At 32.5% G+C, this 7782-nt stretch overlaps 1 pseudogene; it reads right to left on the bottom strand.

Moving 5' to 3' along the window:
- Nucleotides 1–6657: 6657 nt before the first annotated feature.
- Nucleotides 6658–6775, bottom strand: LOC112918991 (U6atac minor spliceosomal RNA; annotated as a pseudogene).
- Nucleotides 6776–7782: the final 1007 nt, after the last annotated feature.

Genomic DNA, 7782 nt, shown 5'->3' with positions numbered 1-7782 from the left:
TTATAAGGCAGCTGTAAAAATATCATTGGTTGAGTAAATGTTTCTCATTTATTTCTTATTCTTATTTATTTAACCTTGAACTAAAAAATATAAATTAGTGGGTAAGAGTATTTGCTTTACAATTAATTGATTTGAGCTCCTGTCTTGGTGACACCATTTATGAACTATAAGATCTTGAACGAAATATTTAACCTAATTAATGTGTCTAATCTATACAATGCAAAAAATAAATTTCAAAATATTCTGAGATTTAAAGAGAGAAAGAAAAAAAATAGAGAAAGATATGGTAAATAATGCCTCAATAAACACAAGGGCACAGACATATTTTCGAATTAGTGTTTTCATATTCTTTGGATAAATACCCAGTAGAGGAATTACTGGATCATTTGGTAGTTCTATTTTTAATTTTTTGTGAAACCTTCATAGTATTTTCCATATTGGCTATACCAACTTACATTTCCACTAATGGTGCATGAGGATTCCTTTTTCTCCACATCCTTGCCAACACTTGTTATTTCCTGTATCCTTGATACTAGCCATCCTGACTGGTGTGTGTTGATATCTCACTGTGGTTTTGATTTACATTTCTCTGATGATAGTGATGTTGAGCGTTTTCTCACATATCTATTGGGCATCTCTATGTCTTCTCTGGAAAAATGTCTATTTAGGTCTTCTGCCCATTTTTTAATCGATTGTTTGTTCTGGTATTGAGTTGTGTGAGTTCTTTCTTTCTCTATTTTTTTGAGTTGTGTAAGTCCTTTATCTAGTTTGGTATTAACTCTTTACCAGATATATCATTTGCAAATATCTTCTCCCATCCAGTAGATCATTTTATTGATGGTTTCCTTCACTTTGCAATAACTTTTTATTTAGAAGTAGTTCCAATAGTTTATTTTTGCTTATGTTTTCCTTCCCCTAGGAAATATATATAGAAAAATGTTGTTTTAGCCAATATCAAGGAAATTACTACCTGTTTTCTCTTCTAGGATATTTATGGTTTTATGTCTTACATTTAGGATGTTAATCCATTTTGAGTTTATTTTCGTATATGGTTTTAGAAGTGGTCCAGTTTTCTCAATACCATTTACTGAAGAGACTGTCTTTTCCCCATTGTATATTCTTGCCTCTTTTGTCATAGATTAACTGAACATATAATTGTGGGTTTATTTCTAGGTTTCGGTTCTGTTCTATTGATCTATGTGTTTGTGTTCCAGTACTCGACATTGTTTTAATTACTACAACTTTGTAAGCCTGGAATTGTGATACCCTCAACTTTGTTTTTCTTTCTCAAAACTCTTCAGCTAATTCAGAGTCTCTTGTGGTTCCCTATAAACTTTAGTATTATTTGTTCTAGTTCTGTGAAAAATACCTTTGGTCTTTTGATAAGGATTGCATTGAATCTGTAAATTGCTTCAAATAATATGGACATTTTAACAATATTCTTCTAATCCATGAGCATGGAATATTTGTGTCATCTTTAATTTCTTTTTTTAGTGTTTTATAGTTTTCAGAGTACAGGTCTTCCTTCTCCATGGTAAGTTTATTCCTAAATATTTTATTCTTTTTGGTACAATAATAAATGGAACTGTTTTCTTAATCTCTCTTTTCTGCTACCTTGTTATTAGTGTATAGAAATACTACTGATATCTGGGTATTCATTTTTGTATACTGCAAATTCACGGGCTTCATTTTTTTCTTCTAGTAGTTTTTTGGTGGAGTCTTGGGGTTTTCTATGTACAGTATAATATCATATACAAATAGTGACAGTTTAACTTCTTCCATACCAATATAGATGCCTCTTCTTTTCTTTCTTTCTTTTTTTGGGGGGGGGGGTGATTGCGGCTAGAACTTCTAGTACTATGCTGAATAAAAGTGGTAAGAGAGAGGATGAGCAAGGAGAGAGGCAGAGGGAGAGGTAGAGAGAGAATCTTAAGCAGACTGCATACTGAGCACAGAGCCTGACTTGGGCTGATCTCATGACTGTGACATCATGACCCGAGCCAAAATCAAGAGCTGGACTGAGCCACCCAGGAACCTCAGTCTGTTATTAATTTTTAACTTTATTTCATTTTAGTCTGAGGATAATATACTTTATGTGACTTCAATGCTTTTATCTTTATCAAGGCTTATTTTGTAACCTAGTGTATGGTCTATTTTGGAAAATATTCATGTGTAATTAGGGAAGAATGTATATATTCCTTTTCAAGGATTGTACTATGAATGTTAGTCTAATTGTTTTATACTGTTGTTCAAGTCTTCTATTTTCTTGTTGGTCAAGAAATATCTTCTGCCCACTTGCTCTATGCATTATGGAAAGCAGTGTTATGGCTTCAACCTTTATTATTGAATTGTATATTTCTCCCTTTCAGTTCTGTCAGTTTTTTATATATATTCTTTGATTTCTGCCTTTAAGCTAGATAGTTTTTAAAAATATACTAGAAAATTTTCTTTTTTTTTTTTTTTTTTAGATTTTTATTTATTTATTTATTTCTGAGAATACACAGAGAGGAGAGAGAGAAGCAGAGACACAGGCAGAGGGAGAAGCAGACGCCTTGCAAGCCTGATGTGGGACTCGATTCCGGGTCTCCAGGATCAGGCCCTGGGCCGAAGGCGGCGCTAAACCGCTTGAGCCACCAGGGCTGCCCTTATTCTTTTTTACTATATTTCAAAACTTATCATCTCAGTAATTGCTTTGGGCATTAAAATTAATGACTTTTCTTTTTATTTTGCTAGTTCAAATCTTCTATTGAACCACAGTAATTTTTTTTTAATTTCAGTCATTTTATTTTTAACTTCATAATTTCTATTTGGTTGTTTTTTAAAGATAATTTTCATCTTTTTATTTATATTTTCTGTTTGGCAAGAAAACTTTCTAATTCCCCTTAATTCTTAAATATGGTTTTCTTTAATTCTTTGAACATACTTAGAATTGCTAATTTAAAACCTTTAACTAATAAGTCCTATATTTGGGCTTCATAGAAACAGTTCTTATTGACGATTATTTATTTGTTTGTTTTTATTGTGTATAGGCCATATTTTTCTATTTCTTTGCATTTCATATGCTTTTGTTGAAAATTGATTTTAAACAGTATAATGTGGCTACTCTGTTGTAATTTTTACTAGTCAATTTCCTGGTTTAATTCTCTAAATTCCACGTTCTTTGTCATATATGGCCTCTGAAATCAGCTCAGTTAGCCTAGTAGTCAGCTAATTATTGGACAGATGTTTCATTGGCTTAAACTAATAAGTCACTCAGCCTTTGCTGGAGGATTCTGTTTCTTTTAAGAGTAGGTCCAAAATGCTTTAGCAGACAGTCCACAGCTCTGCCTTAAGTTTCACTACTTGCTGCTTGTGCAGAAGCCTCAAGGTCAGTCAGAGGTGAAAGATTAAGGCCTTCTCTGATCTTTTCTGTAAATTACATACAACTGTGCATATGTCATAGCCTTCCAGACTTCTACATATATTTGGAACATTTAAAAGACTCTTTATCGTCAGTTTTTCCTTTAAGTATTTTGGTTAGCTTCCTATTAGCTCCACCTCTTACTGCCGCTTCAGTCACTAATGTGAAACAATTTCTGCTGATTATTTTAGACAAAGACCTTAGGGGTAGAACTTTTATGCAGTGAGACCTCTAAGTCAAGTTAAATAAAGACAGGCCCTGAAGTGGAATTGTCAGGCTGCTACCGGATAAGCCCAGATGGATCCAATAGTAATAATTCTCTGGGGATGGCAGTTGGGAGCATCCGAACTCATTCTAATGTCTCTGGTGGCTTCTAAGACATTGACTCAGCTGTTAGATTGGAGGTTAAGGTTATTATGGAAGTAGAGAAATGAGAGTTGGAATAGCTTATGTCAAAACACACTAAAACATTGTTTTTACTGGGATTCAGCTATTTTTCTTGAATTAATGCTTCTTTGATTTTTACAAGTTTTTGGTCAATTTCTGGAGTCCTTTGTTGATTTGGACAAATTTTATCAGTGTTCTCTTTGCATTTATGGAAAGACAGTTTTATGTTTTGCTTTGTTTTGTTTCTCTGCAGTTCTTATTCCAAAGGAAGTTCTCCATTATTATTTCATTAAGAAAAAAACAAAACACTTTTGGGGCACCTGGGTGACTCAGTCAGTTAAGTGTCTGCCTTCAGTTCAGGTCTTAATCCCAGGGTCCTGGGATCAAGTCCAGCATTAGGCTCCTTACTTGGAAGTGGAGAGCGTGCTTCTCCCTCTCCCTCTGCCACTCCTCCTGCTTGTGTTTCTCTTGCTCTCAAAAAAAATATATTTTTTTTAAAAAGCACTTTTACATATTACATAATCACAAAAAAAGTGAAACAAGTATTAAGCTCAACATTTTACAAATTAAGAATTTTAAAGTAAAATAATCTACTTGACATGTTTCCCAAATAGGCAAAGGCAAAGCCGGGATTAAAACTTGTACATATAACTTCTCTTCAGTTTTATTCAGAATTCCATAAAAAGAGTCACAGCTTCTCCAGGCTAGAACGATACAGTGGGCATCTGTGAGTGTTTAATAATTTAATGACCTAAGGGTTTCCAAGTATCTGAGATTATTAAGGTTTTTTTTCTGGATTCTGTCTAAACTAGTGCCCTTTTTGGGGTATTTTTGTTATAAATATTATATCTATTGTTAAACTCCACAATATTATATGATTACTATTTTCCTATCATTTTTCCCATTAATCTGCTATTATTGACATATCACATATATCATAATATATATTACATATAGCATAATACTGATATTATTTTATATAATTATTTTTTTAAATCAGGTAAGATAAAAAGCAGAAAATATGCAATAATAGTGTCCATTATAATTACACAATTACCTTTATTTAGCTTTTCTCTGATTAACATTTTAATGTCTTGAAGAAAACTTTTCTATTATTTATGCATAATTTATGTGTTATTAAGAATAAGACAAAATTTCCCCCAAAATCTGAGTTTCTCCATCAGTAGGCACACTGTTCCAGGTGATATGGCATCTGGATTAGTTGTTTTCTCACTAAACATGGCTCTACTTAATTAAGTGGATGTAAATCACTCTTTCACTGTATCTTAGCCTAATAATCATTTTTTAATATCCCATATCACTAAGAGAATATATTCCTACCAAAATAATTATAAAATTATACCTGAATCACTTAGACTTCTTCATAATTAGAAGCAAACAAAAAATTGAATATCAAATATAATATCAATAGGGGTATGGGGTTGTGTCTATAGTTGACTGCCATTAGATGAATGAGTACTTAGTTTCTGTTTGCACATACTTACTGAATTCTCAAGTGTGATTGGCCTACCCAATCAGGTCACATTCCACTGAACTACCCGGGTTCCATAATTCAAAGCCTAACTCCTGAATTATATGAAGAATAAGGAGATGAAATAAATGCAGAGTTACTAAAATGGTACCTTCATAGAAAGAAAATATAAGACCTCAGTTTCCAACCCTCAGTGATAGATTAGGCAAATCCAATAGCTTTCTAGACACTTTTCCATTGTTAATGAAGCTTCAAATCAACTCTAAACACATCTTTTACCTTACCTGCTTCAGACTTGACCCTTGACTGGGGATCTATGCTAGGGAAGGAGAGGTACTCTACAGATCACTCCTTTTTCCTCTTACTTCCCTCCTTCCTGTGTGTGTGTGTATCTATCATCTATCTATCTATCTATCTATCTATCATCTATCTATCTATCTATCTATCTATCATCTATCTATCTATCTATCTATCTATCTATCATCTATCTATATATTTTTTTTCTAGGCTAGGAGGTGGCTGGGACATACACAAAGGCACATAGTATTTCTTTATTCTTGACGTGGAAGCAAGTGCAGTTTGCTATCAGTTCGCTACTGCCCTCTGGCTAACACTGACTTATCACTGATACTTCTAGGTAGCAGGCCTTTTGGGGCTCATGGGTGAAGTTTTGTTTTGTTTTGCTTTGTTTTTGTTTTCTCCAGTGGGGCAGGGTACTGTTGTTATGCTTACTGCACAATTCACCAATAGATGTTATTATCTGTTAGCAAGCTTCAGCCTGACTTCTTTTAGTTCCTGTCAATATAGTTGCTTCTATAAAATCACTACTGCTGAAATATGCTTGGTTTTTACTTGAGATATCAGCAAACATTTCAAGCCTAGGGATATTCTGCAAGGTCCACTAGATCGACCTGGATATACTCATTGCTAACATCATGCCAAAAAAGTGAAAGGGAGGCTATTTCCATGCTACTCCCTTTCTTTCAATCCATTGCTCACCTGCTAAGCTTTTCATAATGACAGATCAGGACAACTGTGCTGTGTGAGAGAAAGAACAATGTTCCACATATGTATTTGACATTTGAATTGGTTGTTCAAAACAATTGTGATATCATTTGTTCATTTGCTTTATATTATGCTGTCAAATGTTCTATGTACAAGAGAAATAGCAGCCCTTAAAAGTCACATGCGTAGTAAATATTTCCATAATTTATAGATTCCTTTTTTTAAAAAAGATTTTATGTATGTATGTATGTATGTATTTATTTGAGAGAGAGCGAAAGAATGCATTCTCAGGGGAAGGGAGTCAGCAGGGGAGAAGCAGAGATGGAGGAAAAGGGACAACAAACTGGTAGCTGAGCCCAGAGCCCCACATGGAGCAAAATGTTGGTTAGATGCCATGAACATGGCAATGTCTTAACTGTATGTGTGTTGTCGGGACTGACAGCCTCTTCTATCCTTGTCAAGGGGAGTGCTAACCTTCTTTCATACAACATCCTTTATTTAAAAAAAAAAAAAACAACATCCTTTATTTATTTTTTTTACCATATTACACTGAACATTAAGTTTAAATTTTTATATAATAACATTTATATTTTTATGATAATTTTGATAATTCTGAGTTTTGTATTATACTTTGAAAGTCTTTTATCTCTACATAATTATAATTTCATTTTTAGCACTCAAAAATGATATATGTAAATATTTTATTCATTTGAAATTTATTTTAAGGAAAATGGTGGAGAGCCATTTTATTTCAGTAGCTATCTAATTTTTCTCAATGTAGCGTACTTAATACTTTGCATTCTCTCCATTGATTATAATTATTACTTTAATATATGCAAATATCATTTTGATATTTGATCTAAATCATTAATAAGATAGTCATTTTCTAGATATTGTGTTCTTTACGATGGCTTTGTAATTGTTTAAATTATGTGTTTAATGAATCTAAATATATGAAATATTTTTCTAATTATTTAAGTCCTTTTATATACTTCATTATAGAATTCTAATATTTTCCTCATGTAAGTGAAATATACCTATTTTTACATTTATTTCTTGGTATTTTGTGCCTTTTTTGCTATTCCTCTGATTCTGTGCTTATTTTCTATTGTTGTATTTTCTAACTTGTTATTATATACATACATATAAATGTTTTAATAATTATTTTATATCTAAATATATAACTGAATTACTATTGCTACCTGCAAGATTACCAAAATATCTTACATTTAATACTTTTTAGTTGAGTCATTTGAGTCTTTCAAATGAAAAAACAAAATCAAATCCTTAGGACATAGTAAAGACTTTGCCTGTTACTTCCTAGTATATGTAACTTTTTTTGTCTAATTAATTAATGAATTCCTCCAGAGCAATGTAAATATCAATTGCATGACATCTCATCTCTCTTCTCCTCCTCCTCCTCCTCCTCTTCTCTCTGCCCCTTTTACCTTATCAATTTCAATAGGAATGTGTCAAGCACTTTTCTATTAAAAAAAGA

This window comes from Vulpes vulpes, chromosome 13 (assembly GCF_048418805.1).
Source record: "Vulpes vulpes isolate BD-2025 chromosome 13, VulVul3, whole genome shotgun sequence".
NCBI classification, from domain to species: domain Eukaryota; kingdom Metazoa; phylum Chordata; class Mammalia; order Carnivora; family Canidae; genus Vulpes; species Vulpes vulpes.
The sequence above is the reverse complement of the archived record's forward strand: the minus strand, read 5'-3'. Positions and strand labels throughout refer to the sequence as shown.